Below are 20,731 nucleotides of genomic sequence, written 5' to 3' on the forward strand. Positions count from 1 at the left end.
AAAGAAAGCAGTGTTTGAAAAGAAGAATATATTTGATTAATTTCCTTCTGCCCAAACATTGTTGCCTCCAAATATTTGGTCATTCCCAACATATAGATGTCCAGCATAAATTTTTCACAGTGCAGCCCCAGAACTGCAGGTAGGGAAGCAAACCAAGAATGCAGCTTCATGGCAGAATTCCTTACTAACATGAAAGAGATCAGAAAAAAAGACTAAAAATGATTTGTAGACTAAAGCAATTAATCAGTGATTTCAGCTTCTCACATCGGCTTCAAAAAGACATTAATTCCAGACACCACTAATATAAGAATAATTTCAGACCAAAAGGAAAATAATCTGCTAAAACCCCTAAAAAACATCATTTCTCACTCACATTGTATCTAGTTGAAGAAACCTGACATTTCCCAGAGAAAATTCTCAAAACAATTTAGAAAAATCAAGTTTTTTATCATAATAATTCAATACTGAAAAGCAACGTGATTCAATAATGTTCTGGTTTAGGAGAGTACTGCTTTTTATTTTATGAAGTTCTTTCATGAAGAAAGCACAGGAAAATCCAGTTCTGACTTTACGCAAGCATTTCTTTATGATTTCCCTACAATTGCTCAGCAAGCATTCCGTTTAAGTGCTATTTCTATTTCTCTGTCCATACAGCCATTAAAAGCTCTCTCAAAAAAGAGCAGATCATTGTAACAGTGTCAAAACGATTCCTTGAGAGCTGTCAGACATGCATGATTGGCGTGTTACACAGAAATTAAGATTATAACCCTAAACCCATCAGACAGACATATAAATCCAATCCTTCTGATCATCATGGCAAAAACATTTGCACATCAAGTACAACTACTATCAACTACAACTACTACTAACAGGATAAAGTGAGTGATATAAATGTCATTAGGAATGAGAGCTGTATTGAGGATAGAAATAATACAGTGACAGCAATTTATGCCTAGTACCAGAGAATATTGACCAATGTTTACCATGCACCAACATAACAGCAAATGAGAGCATAAAGGGTTCAGTCAAGCTTTACTGAAACAACTATTTCTACAGCCAAAGGCTCATTCCCATCGACTTTAGTGGGCGTCCAATCAAACCTCAGCAAGAGAAACAAAAGCATTACATCCACATTTCTGTCTTATTTTTGACTGCATAGGAGGGCAAAGCTTAATCTGAAGTCTTGCAGAATCTTCACTCCCTCTCCCTAAAACACAAATGCACAGATACACCAGCCAGAGGGCTATCAGTCAGCAAACAACACTAAAAAAAGAAACAAAAACACTGCTAAATAAATTACATCTAAGTAAACATGCAAGTCTTCATAGATGCCAAACAAAAATAAATGAAAATCTTTTCACTCTTTTAAACACGTGTGACTAAATCCAAAGAAATGCGAGACATTTGTATACAACCCAACACTAAACCAGATGAACATATTTTAGTAATCCGTAGTTTTTTCAAAGAAAACTTAAGTAAGCTCATGAGACAAGACTCAGTCCTATTTTCTTCCAGAACGCCTCGCAAAAGTAATCTGAAAGGAAGTAAGGGATGTATAATTTGAATCTTATGGTGCAAGAGAAAATAATATGTAACTCTCCTTTAAATTGCAAGAGCAGTAAAGTCAGCTCATCTTCAACCATGAAGAAAGTTGACTCACTCAGACAAAAGTTTAACAACTCAAAGTGAAAACAGCAAACAGTAAAAACAAAGCTGTTTTCAGAACAGCACCATACAAGGAGCATGATTCAATGCCATGCTGCAGGGACAAAGGGATTTCCTTCTAAACATAATAAAAATAATCATGTGCCACAGGACTTGAGCAAACTGGTCTGTTTGTGGGTCAGCTGTCACCCAGGCTGCATTAGCTCTGCAGTCAGAAGCACAGTACTAAACAAGTGTCTTCTTAGAAACCCAAATGGCACAAAGCTAAGTTTAGCTACGCTTAAACATAATCAAGGACAACTCGAACAAACCTTGAAGGCATTAATAATGGTGTAACTGCACTACTCCATGTAGCTAAACCATTAATAGAAAAAAAACAACAATTTGCAAATGTTTCCATCCTTTCCTCAAAACACCCAAAGCTTGTCAAAAATTTTTGTTAGATAACCTATGAACATTTGCACGGCAAACTTCAGGCTCCGGTCTAAACACTCCTTAACCTTCTTGCTCCACTAAGTTCACAAATTTTTACAAACCCTTACTTTGCTTTAGAAGTTTACTTAGGCCAATCTACTTCCAGAAATGATAGAGCCCTGCTTTGCAGATATCCCTGAGGAATTTTTGCACTGGCGTTGAGCTGACTTTACATCAGAAGCCAACTCTGAAATGTCTGACACTGAAAATGGAACCAACCGCCTTCAACTCTGAGCAAAAAGAACTCAGAGCTTCCCAACAAATCACTCAGCACATGAAAATAAGTCAAGATGAACAAGTCACTTCTTTAATTTTGCAATCGTAAATTTTAAAGTTTGTCCTCTGTAATCCCAAGAAAAATGACTGAGTTTTAGTACGTTAAGAACTGATTAAACTTGCGTTATTAAAATAATAATACACGTCACTCTCTTTTAGAATAGCAAGTTTCGTTGGACGAAGCAGTGACAATGCCTAAAATAATTCCAACTTCATCATTGTATTAAAGCTAGCCATGATATTAACAGACAGAATGTCATCTAGAGCCCCAAACAATGTCCAGTTGTTCACTTACCAAACTGCTTTGATAAAAGCCATTGTTCTGAACTGTATCTAATTAAAAAGCTGTAAATACTAGGATGATCAAAGCAGAAGTTTATGCCAACAAAGCCCTCTTCAGAATCATTGACTAATTCAGTGCCCACAGTGTTGATTTAAACTCCAGCTAGTTCAAACTACTTGTCCCATGGGAAAGAGTTAAAAGCAGCTTGCACGCCTTAGTAATTTACTAGCAAAATAATACTGATTTACTAGCTGTCTGGTTTCATAAACCCTGCATATTACATTTGTCTACACCATGGTACCAAGCTGAAGTAAAATAAAGAAAAGATCACCACCATCGTGATTTAAACCAACAAAACCTTGGAAACTCATTTAGGAATTAAATCAAGAGCTAATTGCAATTGGGCACAAAAGGGTTTTGTTGTACTTCAGGACTGCATTCATGTCTTGCTTCTTAACTCCAATTTTTCATGTTGTTTTAATTCTAACATGCCTCAATAATGATCCTTTGCTACGTGTTTTTACTTTAGAAGCTTAGTTTTCTAACAGATGTAGTTCTACATATCCATTGCACTTATTGTTTACATGCTTCACTGTGAAAGCATGCACGTGCATATACACGCGTGTACACATGTGCACCTGTGACATAACATGATCAAATGAACCCACCAGTGCTTTAGTAAATCTGGACAAAATAACTTTAAAAAGCCATAAACATAGCTTTAGGGAAAACCTGGATGATTTGTTGCTCTTTAAGCAGAACGAGATGGCAAAAGGCACCACACTTCTACTTGATCCAGCCACACTAGCTGGAGTTGTATCCATTCCAAAAGCATCAAACGCAGGGTTACCATACAAGCATATAAGGCAAATGTATTCAGAACTCATACAACATTCTCTGCAGAAATGATTCCAGCATTTATGATAGTTTCAAAATATCCCATCTCAAGCTACATATCCAATATTTAATTAATTCTCACAGTAATAAAAGGCTAAGTTGTGACACCGCACGAAGGTCTTGAATTGCTTGAATTAGGGGATGGGGGATAATAAACTACAAGTTTTGAAGCATTTCATGACATAGGCTGAGTCTCAAAGACTAGGATGACAGTATGCCAAGGTTTCCTCAAGGCTTGAAGCCCAGCAACGTGCAATCTGAGCTTCTGCTGACAACCCTTAACTGACAGAGACAGCCTTGTTCATGGAGAGTTCTTACTGAAAGTGTGGCACTGCAAGATCTGGAGGGGGGAAATGTTAGTGCCAGGTTCCCTTCTTCTGTCCAGGGCTCTGTTTTGCTTCTGTCACATATGGGCATATACAGTAACAACACGTTCTGCAAATTGTGAGTGTTAGTATTCAGGCTGTACTTGCCTTGCACTGCACTGCTCAAAGGAGCTGAGTGTAGCAAAAGTGGGCATTGAGGTAAAATAAATGAAATCCAGATGTCTGGAGGGCTGATCATTAATCTAAAACAAGGGGGTTTTTACTGTCACTCATAACACCCAGTAAATAACAACAGCTACATTGACACACATTACAGAAATCAAACACAGTGCTGTTAAATGGAGAAAAACGACTATTTGGCCAAACTTTTGTTTGGCTGTTATGAAGGATGACATAATTGTCTTGAATTTGGTCATGCAGACTTCAAAGGAGATGTGGTGCCAGAGAATGAAGGTCAGCTTATGCAGTTTTATTATTATTCAGACATCCATTACATAAGGCTTAGATATGTAAATGTTTAGCATTCAGTGTAACAAAGATTCAGCTTCTCAACAGAAATGCTATAATACCTTAAATGTTTGTTTTCCAGAGCTTTTACATACATTTCTACTTTAAAGGCAGACACAGGAATGCAGCGTTATAATAATTCCCATGTATAAAACAACGTGCAAAGAAAGACGCACGCACACCCAACGTTCAGATCCCTCTGCCAGGTACATACACATTGAAACTCCAAAAATCCCAAACCCTGTCCTGCAGTGTGCCCCACAAGCACTCCATCAGCACAGGCAGCCCATCTCTGACAGGTCGTACCACCATTTTACCTCTTGGCAGCATCTTCCAGTGCAGGCCATGTCTAGTGCCAGATACACAAAATGCTCTATACAAACAGATTACATTGATAAAGGATGAGAGGGAATGGATTTGAGTTGTGCCAGGGTATGTTCAGGTTGGATATCAGGAAAAAATTCTCCAAAAGAGAGGTTGGGCACTGGCACAGGGAAGTGCTCAAGTCTCTGTACCTGGAGGGGTTCAAGAAACGAAGAAACATGGAGATGTGGCATTGAGGGAAGTGGTTAGTGGGCAGTATTGGTGGATGGCTGGACTAGATTATCTTAGAAGTCTTTTCCAACCTTAATGATTCCATGATATGGCTCACAAAATAAGGCTTAGTCATAACCGTAAGGACATGGTTAGGCAGGAATGTTTACCAATGTATCTGCTGCTATACCAATGTCATTGCTGCTCTCTAGGTGAGCTCCAGAAGAGAAGCCCAGTAAGGAATTACATTGGCACAGCCATATCCTATGGCTATTTAATAACACACAAAACTATATTCTTCAGAAAAAATTCAATCCCATGAAAGAACCTACTGAAAAGTATAAACACCACTTCAAGTCCCACTGAAGGACTAAATTAAGCCATACCCAAAGCTCTGGCCCTTTTCCCTGGAGTGGATTTCATCCTTGATGGTATTTTGAACAGAGATGAAGCATTTCCTTTTTATTGCTTCTTCCCACTCTCACAACCCATAAATACCATTAACACTATCCTGACTTCCAGAATCTTCCAAAGCACAAGTGTATGTTGCTGTTCACTAATCTTCACACACAGATGCACCACACTATGCCATTTGCCTCCCCTTATACCTACATGCCTCCAAACAGAGGCAGCTCAAGGAATTACTGCAGAGAAAATCTCCTGCCTGAGTAGCTGTGATGTGTTTCCCAGATTCCTCTTTCCAGACACTATGCTTAATGGAAAAGGTATCAGATTGCCCTGTTGACTATCCACAAGCAGAATGCATAACCAAGAGAACAAGTACTTACCTGAAGGTAACCACTGCATGCACCATTCAGCCTCAGAACTGTATCCTTCACTTTTAACTTTGGTTGTTATGTCTATAGCTTGGTGACAAACTGTAGGAGAAATCTCTTTCCCTGCTAAGGTCACATACAAAAATGATTTACACCTCCATTTCATATAATCTAAGTAAGGTGTAGAACATGGATTATAGATTTAGGAAAAAAATAAAAATAAATCAGTTGCACCAGCAACTAAATAGAACAGTCAAAACTTATTTCCAGGCAAATAAGAATTGTTATTGAGATTTTACATAGCTCCATTAAGGCTGATTTCAAGACATTTCCTGATATATTTCTACTATTGCTGCGTGCATTACCTATTACCCAACAGTACACTGTACATCTTACTGAGTTTAATAAAACTTCAACTTATACACACCAAATTAAATTATACATTATTCTTTATGTTAAGAAATGACATACCTGGAATTATAAAATCCTGGACAGAAAAACGTCAGAGGGGAAAAAATAAAAATCTGCGTATCATTTTAAACTGATAAAAAACACATGAGAAAAACTGCAACTATTTTAAGCAGATCACAGAATCACAGAATCACAGAATTATAGGGGTTGGAAGGGACCTCTAGAGATCATCGAGTCCAACCCCCCTGCCAAAGCAGGCTGCCTACACCACGTCGCACAGGTAGGCGTCCAGGCGTGTCTTGAATATCTCCAGAGAAGGAGACTCCACCACCTCCCTGGGCAGCCTGTTCCAGTGCTCCGTCACCCGTCACCGTCACCGTTCATGTTTAGAAGTAATTAGTCTGAATATTATTAACAATATCTCAGTCACATTAACTATTCCTTGCATTTGGCCTTGTCACTCTAGTGGTGTCTGTGTTCTAAGAACCAGTTGCAAAATAGAATTTGTATCCAGTAACAAACAGAGCATTTCAGAAACAAAAGCTGGTAAAGCTCAGTGACAGACCAGGAGAATCACCAGCAACAAATGAGCCAAAAAGGTAAATAATGGATTTATTCAGCTACGTGAAGAGATACATCTGGGGTCTGAGATGTAGTTAAAACCTCAGTTGAATTCTGCAACATATTTTCATTCTACAGCAGTTTTGAATAAGTTCAAATTCAAGTTTTGGAAAATAAAACATGCAGAAGAGTCACACACACAGAAGAAATATTTACAGCATAATTCATTTTGATACTGAACTGCAGGCAGATCTCAGCATGTTTTTCAATATGATACTGCATCCAGATTTTCCATCGCCAGTGTATTGCAAAATTTCATATTGACAACACAGGCCTGCACTGCAGGAGTTGTCAGGACAAAGTTGGAGGTTTTGGCAGGTGGAGCAGGGATACTTGAGGCTTTTGGCATCCAGGAAGGGATGAAATGTTGCTTGGCTGTTTGGCACCTATGAGCTAGCTGAGGCTTTTGGCACCAAAAAGAGTCTGTATCACCTCCTTCCTTCTTTGTGAGCACTAACAGAGGGAACCTGGAATTTGTGGGCATGCAGAAGGAATCACGGTTCCCACCCCAGCAACTCTGGGCAGGCAGCTGCATTACTATACCCAGATCCTGCAGCTATTTCTGCATCTAACCACACCAGCTAAGTTCAGTACCTACATGTTCCTGATACAAAAGATCAGCAGCAAAGCACCTAAAATATTTCTTTCAGAGATACCCCAGAAATTACTACTTCAACAGATAAGTGTCTAGCAAAAGAGAAACCTGTTCTAAAACACTGATAAGCAAGTCACAGAATCATTAAGGTTGGAAAAGAACTTGAAGATCATCTAGTCCATAAACCAACGCTGCCCACTACACCACATCCCTCAGTGCCACATTTCCACATTTCTTGAACAGACAAATCCACCCCCTCCCTGGGCAGCCTGTTCTAGCATCAGAGAAGAATTTTTTCCTAATATCCAACCTGACAAAAATACACAGCATTGGCAATGCACCTCACCTAACTCAACCAGAGTTAGCTGCCCTGGGGGCCTGGCTTTCCATATTCATAAATATTAGAGCACAGAGGAGATCTTAGGTCCTGAGTACAGGGATGTAGGCTAACAACAGTTTTGGCGATTTTCATTTCAACTCTGAGGCAAGAAGTCCACGCTTCTGTAGTGCAAGACAGAGGTTCAGGATCCAGTGTATAAAAACTTTCCCTTAAGTTTCCAGTATTTCACTGTCTTCAAGATTTAAAAGTGTAAGTGAATTTGTAGCTGGAAATACACAAATCCGAACTCTCAAAATATACCCATTCCTCTGAATGCTGCAGATCAAGAACAATCTGCAAGATAATGTGTGTTATGAGAGTAGTACAGCTGAAAATTACATCTTGTTGTCCAAAGTCTGATTTCAATGCCTCTTACTGAGCTTTCTCACCTCCTATTTTGTACATATAAACACACTGTCCTTTCTGGTATGTTTGTCTGCAGTAAGTACGAAGTATGAAGCAAAGACATAATCTTTAGGGCATTTTGATATGTTAGTTTTCTCTGAACCTGCTTATAAATCTGCATTAACAACATTCCATATATTTCCTGGAGTCCCTAAAGCAAGAAGAATACATGCAAGCTTTGCTGAATGCGTATTCAAAAATTGCACCTGGATACTCTGGGTTTTTCCACCTTCACACTGTATACCACATGTTCCTCATCCAGCATAAATAGTGTGATGGTTCAGCCAGAGTCCAGTGTGCAGAATTCCTCAGTTGCATAATAGAAAAAGAGATTCCAATTTCTGGGAAATATATCTGGCATTATTTTTTTTCAAGTTACCTTATTAAATATATTTGCAAACATCCAAATAAAGGTGCTATTAAATACTTTACCATGCATTTTTTTCCTAACTCATCTCAAAAGTTAAAACTTTCATCACTTTGGCACATGCAGTGGAAAAGATCAATGATAAAAGGATGAACATTATGTTTGTGAAAGTGAATGAAAACAAAGGGCTTCCATCAGCTTCCAAGTGACTCCTGGGCACATTCCTGCCACTATCAAACATTCAAACACGCAAAGTCTTTCCTGTTCTAGGCTTCTTTTTCATTCTTATTTTTTTCATATTATGATGCCATGTAAAACAGCAATCATACTTCAACGATCACACACTTCTGAATGCTTTAAAATCGTACTTTCCATCTTCAACATGGGGGCACTAGTTAATATATAAAAAACCTGTGTTTCCCCCATGGTCAGATATCTAATCTGAAAAGATGCATCTCTTGATAAAACACCTGCGCCAGATAAGTGCCTCCTCATTTGCTTTTTGATCTGTTCAGTTGATGGAGGTCCATTTTAGTTAGGAATTCATTCCAAGGTAAGAAGGGCAATGGCAGGAACACAAAAATCAATGAGGTAGCAAATCTACAAATTTCAACAAGGAAATAAAGGACAGGGAGAGCACAGTGATATTTCTCCTTAATTTACAGCCTTCAGGTAAGCCGTAAGAGCAGGGAGAAGAACAGACCATGACATGAAGCCAGATGCTGTTACCACAATCATTATCATATTTCATTCTTGCTGATTTGTGGTGGTCCTGGTGCTATTTGCTCAAATTAACACTGTGAACCCTGCAGTATGAGACTGGCTTTCAGGACACTTACACACTGAATATACCCAGATTCTAAACCAAACAGAGCAAAACACCAGTGTCTACTTGTTCCCCCAGTCAGGTCAATTACTGTATTATGCTGTTTGTTAAGGATTGATTTGCCAAGGCACTTTTGTATAACACTTTTAGAAACAATACAGAAAAGTAAACAAAGATAGAGGATGGGTATCTAGAATTACTTACACATTGCCTCCTATTTACCTTGCAGTTTCTAACAGCGTCTACAAGCTTTATGCCACCACAGTGATTGGTTATGTATATAATCATATGCTCATATAATAATCATATAATCATTGCTTTGTAAATATATAAAGCAACAAACAAAAATCAGTCACTTCAAAATACACAAGTCATCAACGCTTTTTTTAAGGTAACAACTTGCTTAGAGGATATACAATGGAAAACACTGAAACCAATACCTTTACTCAGAAGAAAATTACCGCGCCTTTAACTTTGAAAAGAGCCTCAGTATATATCATATAGTTTAAAAATTTGTTTAAAATAATTTTCCTGACTTTAGACACTGTCTGCCAAGTTCCAGCTAGAAGCAAAATTTTATGGCCAACTGCCAAGCCTATGAATAAAAGGAGTTTATAGGGGAAATACTGACAGAAGAATAAACTGTAGCAAAAGCAGCCAATGTAGAAAAGTCTTCCCTGTGCATTTTGTCTATCCATAATCTGCAGTATTCATAAACCTGGATTATTGGGATATTGCACTCCGACATGGCTCAATTTCATGCCAGAATTATCAGTAGTGCCAGACTGTTTGATGATTTAGTTATAGGTATTTTTACCATATTGCACAGATGAGACCTCCAAACTTCTCATTTGTGAGCTATAGATTCAACTCATGTCTCCTGACTCACTCTGCTATTTAATACTATATGTAGCACATTTAATGGTATTATTTCTATAAAAGTAATGCAAAGCAGATTACAGAACATAAGCAGATACACCTGGCAACAGAACAAATCTGTCAAAAGGAAAAAATATTAAAGCCATATTGCTAGCTGATAGAAATTAAGAATCCTCATTTTTCTTTCCATAAATGTAGAGCAATTAAGATTTAGTTATGAATTTTAGAGATTATTTTATTTTGACAAATTTCTCGCTCTTGATTTTTGAAGTAGGTATCGCTGTGTAGAGTGATTTTAAATTAATGTATTTAAGCAGAAGACTTATTAGGTCCATAACTGAAAAGCAGACTGAAGTTAATTTTGCCCAGAGTAACTCTAAAACTTGTCAGCCTGATCATGGTGCCTCTTTACAGTGGCATAAATCAAATTTAACAAGATGAATTTTCTTTTTAGAAAAGAAAATCCAACACAACACAGTTCTTAGCCCATTTAACTGTGAGCTGGTCTTTAGGCGATACTAAGCAAAGATATAACTGATCCAAAATCAAAATGTAATTTGAAGGTTTCTTTTTATTACTCATGCTTAACTTGGGGACAAATTTAAGATTTAATTTTGCTCAGTTTCACTGGCTGATTTCCTACACTCAATCAGTTTTGTTCACTGTTGAGAAAAGCCTGCTTTTCCCAAGCACAGCCTGACTTGGAGACGTTCTGAGCCTTCTACTGGGCAAATGAAACACATCCATAAGCTGCTTCTGCCTGGGTTGATGTTCCTGATATTGTCAAACTTGTAACTTCTGTTTAGATCACTGACTGTTCACAGTCAAATGGATGTATCGGTTCCATAATCTCATGAATGCTCCAGTTGTGTTCGCTCACAATATACAGCAAAACCTACTTGGGTTCCTCAGAAAGGCTTTCTTTGTTTTTAAGATAACTAGGAGACTTTAAGATGTCCTGCCTCCGTTTCCCCTTGCAGAAGATCTTTATATATAGAAGCTACAAGCCAAAACATCTTTCAAGGGTAGATTTTGGGTATCACCTTTGGATAGGTTACAAGGGACACTTTGAGACAAATAAAACCATTTACTGAAACTTATTTGATGTCCATTGAATAGTTTCTGATTTGTTGATTCTCAGTCTCCTAGTCTGGAGAGCAAAAGCAAACAAACAAGCTTGTCAGGGGTAAAGCTGTAATGGCAGCACCAATCTAGATCCAATTCCCAAATAAGAAAAAAAACCTACTGACTTCAAATAAAAGAAGGTGAGGGTTTAATTACGTTATGGGGTAAATATATACATTCTTCATTTGGAAAAACATTAACGCAATTTCCTTTCTCTTCTGAATTCCCAGATTTTAATTCTGTGATGACAGAATTATCCAATCAGTACAATCTATGGTAGAGAAAGACAGCTTTGTATATTTCAAGTTTGACTGACTCCATTCCAAATCGCTACTACTGTATATGTTTAAGAACAGTATCTTTAGCACTCGGCAGAAGCTAACAGCCTTGGATACGGAATATTAGCATGACTCTTTCCATATCTGTTCTGTGCCAGTGTTTCCTATTATCAGTCCAATATTTTATAGTTATTGTATTAGCTTCCCAGCAGAACTTTCTCAAGTTCTGTAGCTTGAAACCTCCATTAACAGATGGTAAATACAATAGTTGTTTTTCACTTTTAGATCTTGTGAAAGCCTATAAAAATGAGTGGTCAGTTTGTCCAATTCTCTGAAGAAATTTTCCAAGATTTGAATGGGCAGCATATAAAGCCACTAAAAATACTCCTGGCAGCTCATTCATTTGGATTGTGCTCTTTCTGCCAAGCCAACTAATGAATAGCTTATTCCAAGATAGGACTTCCGCATGAATTTTTTGTAGTAAAGGTAAGAGAATCTATTTATGTAATTCCCTAGTTGCTTGTATTTAGAGGATTTAGAGAAAGGAGGAAGGTTTGAGTTTTTTCATTAGAAGGGACATTAGCATTTCAACTGAAAGAGAATTTAAAAAGTCTTATTCTCTGGTAAATAAAAGAAACTAAAATATTACTGGAATTACTGAATAAAACTCAATTTAAAAACCATTAAAACTAGTGGAAAATATCTCACTGACTTTGTTGGACTTTGTAAAGAACCTACAAGAACCACCTGAATTCCATGTCAGATATAGCCAAACGAGAGCCATGGATGTGATTTCTTACACATATGGTCAGATAAAGATCAAAGAAGAATGAAGAAGAACTCCACATACTTTTCTTAACTTTGTTTCTTCAACCAGCCTCCATTTATCAATGTTTTAGCTAAAAAGTAAGTATTTGGTACCTGAACTGCAGTGTAGGGTTATCTTTCAAACATCCACAAAAATACCCACTTAAAAACACCATCATTTTTGACTAGAAAAAAGAGGAAACAACAGCTCTTGGTTATCTATCAAGGCTAAGTTGTTCCTCAAGCTAGCGAGGATTCCCCACTCTGAAAATAAGTTCCATTTGTGAAATAACTTACAACTCTTTTACCATTATTGCAAGGAGATGTCAGTCATATTCTAGTTTTCAAAAGTCTACATCTTATCATCTCATCTCACTCTTCAGAGGAAACATGTAAATACTTGTGCTGATATGGGATACAAGTCCACAGTACAGCAAGAAGCTTCAAAATAGCTTCCTACACATGCATTCAAACATGATGCGTTTTCAGTCCCTCTAACACTGAGAAGATCTCCTTATTATTTGATATATATCCATCTTCATTACTTTTCACACTTCTTATACAGAAATCTGAAAGTCTGCTAAATCTTCCTTCTTATTTCCCCTCTCCCCCATTTAAGTATTTAAGTGAGCTTTCCCAGAGAGCTCAGGGATCGATGAGCGATGTAGCCCATCATATAAGACTTAACATACAGCATGCTAGTCCATTCATTGGTCATACTCCATATATCTTTGAATGCTTCAAGTTTTACAGAATTCATTTTCTTCAAGAACATATTCTCCCCAAGAAAGGTTTCTCCCTTCAAAAATTAAATCTTGCTCTCTGTCAGTCAATTCAAAGAGCCCAGTATAATCATTACCATATTTATATTGCAGAACAGAAACAGGACAACAGCACCTAGGTTTCTTTCCCTTAAGCACAAACTCTCATGTTTTTCCTATGTACATCATTCATTCCCACTAGAAATTATATGTGCAGCATTTCATTGGTTCAAAAGCAAAGAACAAGCTTGCCAGTCACTGTGAAAATGAAAAATAGACAATGGATATTACAGTCTTATTCTCCTTCCCCTTTAATATGCTCATAATCACAGTAGAAGCCAGATAAGAATAAAGAAAAAATAAGAGAAAATCTTTAATTGTAACAATACCTAAATTCTGGTTTAAGGGAGGCTGTGCAATCCTGATCGTGGAAAGCACTGAAGAACAAATTTGACAAACATCTGCCAAGAATGGCTCAACTGTAAGTTGGCCATGCCTTGGGGCAAAGGGTTTCCTCCAAAGCCAGTTGCTTTTGATCTATACCAGACATAGAGTGAGGGCAGAAGGGCTAAAATTTAGCTACTCCAAAGGAGCAATCAGGATACTGAAAACAAAAGTAAGGAAAGAAGTCTCTTTCTGTTTTGATCACTGTGCCTCACAATGACTCATATTTTTCTTGGAGACAAGGTCCACCTCTCAGCCTTCTGTTCTTTCCCAGATGTGTATCCTGGTTTATGCCTGCCAGAAGGAACTCTATTCCAGAGCACACAATTTCACAATACATTTCCGATTTCAGGCAGCACTCTCCATCTCTTTGCTGTTTTGCTTTACCCTTCTATCACATTTTGCTATACTCTAGGTCACCACAGACTACCTGCTTTCTTTAGAAGATATTTATAAAACATTAGGAGACATCATTAAGACAGACAACAGCTGTACTATTGTAATTTGTCTCCTTTCCTTCTCTCTGTCTTGGCTTGCAGCATTTGAACATGGGCATCATGGGTGTGTTGAGTTAGATGCCGAGCTGCATTCCAGAGCCACACAAGTCACAGAGCAGGAAAAGAGTGAAGAGGTGTAGCCACCCAGCAGTTGTGTATTTTCAAAACCTACACTGCTGTAGGGGCCGATCCACTTTCTATCAATACCCCACTACAGCAGTTCTGTGACCCTTCTGGAAGTAGTTTGGCAACTTAAGATGCCTACCAGCCATCACTAACACAGGTATCATCAGCATCATGGGCATCACGGTTGTGTTGTACACAGACATATAGCACTACTGAGCCAAGTAGATTTTCCTTAGCCCCCTGCTTTGCTTTTTTCTACAAACATGTCTTGCTGCACCACATGAAACAAGATCAGTTCTGCAGCTTTTATTTCATTCTGATAGCTAATTGCTTTTGATCACTGTCTCCTTCCTGCTAGATATGCATGCTGCCGAAGGGATAAGTAGCCATACTTTTTATAAGTCTATACATTGTTGGTTTGGGACTCTCAGCTAGACAATCAGAATTCAAATTAGATGCCAATAAAGGGTTTTAAAAATAAAACTATGAAAACATGACAAGGATTTTAAATCTACTTTGTGTAATTTGGCTAAAGTTATCAAGTTGCAAGATCTATTCATAGGCAATCCTATGGGGTTTTTTTTATTCTAATTCTCACTAGGGAATATTTTGGAAGAAAAGTATAAAAAGACATTGTTTCCTTATTATATAATACTTCTGACTTACGCCAAGAATATTCTCATCTTAAGCGTGTTCATAGTCTCAGAGACCGACACAGCTATTGCATTACTTATGTCTACACAAGCACAGCTTCTAAAAACATGATTGCTTGACAGTTTTTGAAAGGTGACCTACAGCATGATAAAAAAAAAGCTCTGTGCTTATGTTATGTTTCTGATTTGTAAATCCTATCCGGTAATTAATAACAGATCTCAAGTGCATCTGTACAAATGCAAAATGAATACAGTCTAAGACAGATGTATTAATGGGAAATGTGATTTTGCTGGTAGATGACTGCTGATTTGAAGAGGACAACGGACATCTAGCCTTGTCATCTACTTTTATGTCTGATAGAATTCACTCACTGCTTTACTGAGCAACATGATTATGATACTGCTTTCCATTCTTGCAGACAGGGAAAAATAAGCACATTCTGTGTCAGACATGAGGGATACTTTTTCTACCACACAACTCACATTTTATTATATCTAAAAACACTAAATCAGAAAGCAGGCTGCTCAGTACTTCTAGACTAAAATCAAGTTTCCCAATACAGATACTTTATATCTGCCTCTTGAATTTTTTGCATTTGCAGTTATGAACTCAAATCTGCTCTATAAAATTAGTTATGAAGCATTCTGGTTAACTAGTACAAGTCAGTGAAGGATTTTGTTCTGTCAGTATAAACCGTTTTTGCAGAGTGAGAGAGCTGACAGTTTACCTGGAGAACCTGGAGGGTAGTAAATAAAACAGGCAGAAGGAACAAAAATAATCACCTTGGTTTGACACCACTGAATTCAAACACTTGCTGGGCAAGCTGCCTTGACAAAATTCATAAGTGAAGTTGAATATTTAATACTTTCTTTCAGAAGAGTGAGTGGTATCTTCAGAAGACAATAGCATGTGCCTTATCTTTTTCCTTTAAGGGGATAATCATTAAAATTGTAATAACATTTCTACAGTTTGGAGGCTAATCACCTTATAAGAAGCAATCCTAGGCTACATTAAGTAACAGACAGTAATTAGAGCAGTCTGAGGTGCGTTCTTGCTATACCTTTCCCCCCCATTTTAGTGAGGTGCTGGGGCAGGGACTTCTGGGACAGAGAAGAAACTTCTGCTTCCACCATGCTCCTGGATGATTTTGACAAAGAACTACAGGGGAATAAAACTTTGGTCGTTACTCAAAAAATAGTTTTCCATTCTTTACAGCACGTAAACCTGGGCAAGAAAAAATTGTTTCAGATTCCACTCCTTGCTGCAATAACTGCTCCCTCCTCATTCAACACATTTTAGACCTAGCTGGGATACTGGGAAGCATCGTCAGGACCACAGTGAGGAGCTCTGTGCCTGTGAGCACCTGGTAGCCCAACAGCACCAGACAGAGCCAAAACCACAGCTCCATGCTGACTGCAAACCCAGCCTGTCATAATGTTAACCTCCCAAGTGAGAGCAGGAATTGTGTTTTAAAAAAGCAAAACCATGTGATCTCCTCTGCCAAGCAATCCCTATAACTGGCCTGGTTTCTTTGCATCAGTCCCAGCAACGTTAGGGAAAAAAAACACAGAAGACAGACAACGCCCTTCAGCAATTCAAAATCACAGAGCAAAGATATCCCATTGTAACGTACATGGTACTCCAGGATTGTAATTTTTGCTTTGAGCCACCTTTCAACGTACACCAAATGGAAGCAAAACTCATTCCAGGTTGTTCTGAAGCCAGTTTTGTGTCTCTGACAATTACAGTTTGAAACCATAATGACAGATTACAGGAAATGAACACATGGACAGGGTGATTTACAAACACTTTTAAACAATGTAACTTTTATCAGTTCTGCTACATCAATCACAAATCTAGGAACAATTATTTTTTTGTACACGATATTCTCAAGTGATCAAGACAGGATTTGCTGACAACCTGTCTTAAATACTGAATTTTGCTCCCTGTTTCAATGCAATGGCTCCACGTAGATAAGGAAAACCATGAGCTTTTCACAAACAGAAAAGCATTAGCTGAGAACCAAGGAAAAATTTGCTACATAAAACAATAGGAGGACAACCTTGTCAAATAAACCTGATCTCACATTTTGATAACAGGTGTGGCTGGGAATTTAATCATGTTTATGAAACATTTTGAATTTGGTAACTCATTTGATCTAGCATTTACCTGCTTAAATTTTAAAAATCGAGATTTATTATATCAATAAAGCATATGTTAAATTAATTTAAATGACTGACAGATTTCAAGTATCCCTTGCCAAGGAATCTACATCAAAGGGAAACTTGGAGAGCAATCCTGCTGGAAATGGTATTAGGTCTGATACTATTCAGAATATATAGCCTAGAAGAAAATAACTGCTGGACAGATTTGCAAACCACAAAAAGATTGACAGTAAAAAATAGTGAGGAGACACGAGAACCATACAGCACAGTCCAGATTGCTTGCTAGACTGGGTCCAAATAAAATGGTTTTTTAAGCAGATCAAAGTGAAAATAATATATCCAGGAACAAGGAGAGTTACTGATTACTAGCGAACTGGAAAACTATGATTGATAAGGAAGCAGGCACAATTATTAATAACTAAAACAAGGTAAGGTGAAAGCTAAATTGCCAGCACAATTAAGATGATAATTGCAACAGCATTTACAGCTTTTGAATCTGATTTTGCTGTTCCTTCCACAATTCTGGTTATTGAGAATGTGAAGGTCCAAAAAGAATCGATAAAAATGACCTAAAGACTGAGATGATGTCACCTAGAGAACTGACACAACTGGAAAGATCTTAAGGTTGTATCAGTCAAAACATCTTCCCAAGAGAAAACAACACTCACTAAAAGCTTAGTTATATCTATGAATTGTACAAGTATCAAACAGCAACCAATTATTGGAAGTTAATGTTGAACAAATTAAAATGAGACACATTTTTAATACAGAGATGACTACTGTGTTTGACACAAGCCTTCAGTGGAAGAACTGGACATATGTAAGGTCATAACCCCTTCTTTTTCAACTTCTGTGGCTATCTTGGGAACACGGAAAATGAAGTGTAATATAACATTTTGCTGTAGGTATTCCTGAGAGCTAGAAAGAACCATGGAAAAAATGAAAACTACAGCTAGGAATCTAATAGTATCGGGAGATCTGCAACACAAAGATGGATTATGAATAATACACAGTCTTTTCAGTGCTTGCATTACAACAAGTAACAAGAAAGGAGCCATTTCTACTAAGACATTTGTTCAAATGTTAAGAAACAGAAATTAGTATTTACTCACACACATGCTTAAGATGTGCAAAAATTCTCGTGCTGTTATTCACTGTTGAGTGCATAATAGCTCTACTCAAAAGCGCATGATAAGCCACTGGTAAGAAAACACAGCATTGCAAGCTGGAAATGGGCCGAAATTCTCAAGTAACTACTACATTAGCACACAGTCCAGAACCAAGTGGCAAATAACCGGGCCTGCCACAATGGATCTAGTAGTAAATCATATTTAAATAGTGAACAAAGTAGAATACCCCAGCTGGTTTATGTTTAGTTATACCAACAAAGTGCCACACAGATCTAACGTTTCTGCCTTTGTGGACCAATGGTCTCTGTAATATTTAAAAATCTGATATGTTAAATGTTTGAAAGGAGGTTACATGACTTAATTATTTTTGAGAGTGAGAACACTCCATCATACACTTCGTTCCCAAAAGACAACTTATCTTGAACTGCGTGGTAAGAACAAGCCTCAGTTATTGTAAAAGTATCAGCCACAGCTTACAGACCCCAAAAGACTTCTTCCTAGAGAACAGAAGCAATTAGAAGGTAATCCAAGGAACTTGATAGAAAAAAAAATATATATAGGTTTTCAAGGAAAGAGAATGCAAGAACAACAAAAAGAACTAAGGAAAATGAGAATCAATTGAATTCAAAGATGTCTCAGAGAAGCACCCAAATCAAAGTCCTCCATCTTGATTTCAGTAGGAGTTGAAGTGGCCCTTCTGAATATCTGACGCCATGTTATGGCCGTTAAATAAATAAATAAAGGAAACAGTCATAAATGTTTATTTTACATATATATACACACACACGCACTCTTGTATATACGTATAATCTCTTCTCCATGAAACACAAAAATTTCATACTCTCAACTTGAATCACATTTAAACATTCAGGAGAAATTACTCTAGTGATCATTGCTACTAACTTCTCACCAAGGGAAGTGCTGGGCCAAATAGACTGTACAGAAAAGAACAAAATTTACCATGCTTCTTCAATAGTAGAGACAGCATTATTTTAATGAAGCAGTAGAGGGCACTGAAGCATAGTGAAGCTCAAAATATACTGGTGAAGAGAAGCTGCCTATAGGTGATAACATACATACCGCATGGACCAGCTAGATCACAAGATCTGGGATCCAGACATACTTCCATGTCTGAGAAGGAGCAGCTACAAGCATTTGGATAAATAACATATTCTGACTCAATTTCCCAACCAGTAATGGACAGCATGTGACTAAAAACATGCGAGGCAGGTGTGTTACTCCTAAGTTACAAACATTACATTTGCCTGAGTAAACAAAAGCCACTGGAGATGGTCACAGAACTATAGAAACACTCAGGTTGAAAGGGACCTTAAAGATCATCTAGTTCCAACCGCCCCACCCCCTTGTTGATAATAAGCACTGAAATAAGTTATTTAGATAGCAAATAAAATTACTACAATTTATTATTTACAGCTAACATGGAAGGTATTTAATACATAATGCAGGACCTATCCTGCCTTAAAATATACTCTGATTTTCACAATTTCATATCATCAGACAAATCTCAAGGTCTCTCACATCTGGGTATGAAACCGAAGTGTGTAATACTTTATTTGGAGAGCTGCCTGAGGTAGATTGACCTCACTGGTTTTCATTCCTGCTTTAAAACATGTTTCAGCAATCTCCTCTGCCTGTTCCAAGAAGCTGACCATCAGCTAAAGGGAACAATTTAACTCCAGGTGAAATGGGCACTGAACGTATAGTAAAGAAGACTAGATGTCCAAAGAAAGTTTTTATGAGAAATAATCTACCAGAAGATCAAGAATGGTTATACACATTAAAGAGCAAACTTCTCTTTGTTTAATACCTCTCAGGGCTGCTAGCACACACACAGAGAAAAAAGGGCAATGCTCCTCCACAGTAACCCAAATCTAGAAACAAAAAATTAACTCTATGCACAAAAATAAGTCTAAAATAGGCAATATATTTACAAAAGGAAGCATCTAATAAGCTGCACAAAAAGGGGTAAGGAGGAAGACAGGTGTTTCTTATTTTCTTTAAGCAGTTTTCAAACTTTTTTTTTATGTGCTTTTGAGGGGATAAAAGCATTTATGCTCCTATAATGTACAGCAACCTCCCACAGAGACTGGAGCCCCAGTGGAAATTGTGACCAGTTTATCTTCTACCTACATTTCAGTTCCGTAAAGCTGATTCACTTTCATCAATCTGCATTTTCTGAAAACAAGCTCACCTGACATCCATGTTTCAGCACTTCCATCTCAAACGGCAGCCCAGCACTCCTTGTGAGTGATCCAACAACCCCAAGGCAAAAGCCATGGCACCATAAAGACCATTCTTCACTTTTACACACTGGTAGAAAACCAGTTTAGGATAGCCTTTGTTACTAGGTCTCACCAGAACAGCAGGAAAATGAGGAGACAGTAGAAACCATTTTACATCGTAAAGGCCTGGCTGTTGGTTTTTTCAGACTTCACTAACTCATACTCCAGGGTCAGGGGAAGACCCGACCACAGCCCAAAAAAGGAGACTTTTCAAGCATAC

At 37.7% G+C, this 20,731-nt stretch overlaps 1 protein-coding gene across 5 annotated transcripts in view; it reads right to left on the reverse strand.

Annotated features, from left to right (window-relative positions):
* ADAMTSL3 (ADAMTS like 3) overlaps positions 1-20,731 on the reverse strand; it is a 173,653-nt gene that overhangs the window by 97,335 nt on the left and 55,587 nt on the right. The gene's annotated exons all lie outside the window — the stretch shown is intronic.

The sequence above is a fragment of the Excalfactoria chinensis genome, chromosome 10 (genome assembly GCF_039878825.1).
Source record: "Excalfactoria chinensis isolate bCotChi1 chromosome 10, bCotChi1.hap2, whole genome shotgun sequence".
In the NCBI taxonomy this organism is placed as follows: domain Eukaryota; kingdom Metazoa; phylum Chordata; class Aves; order Galliformes; family Phasianidae; genus Excalfactoria; species Excalfactoria chinensis.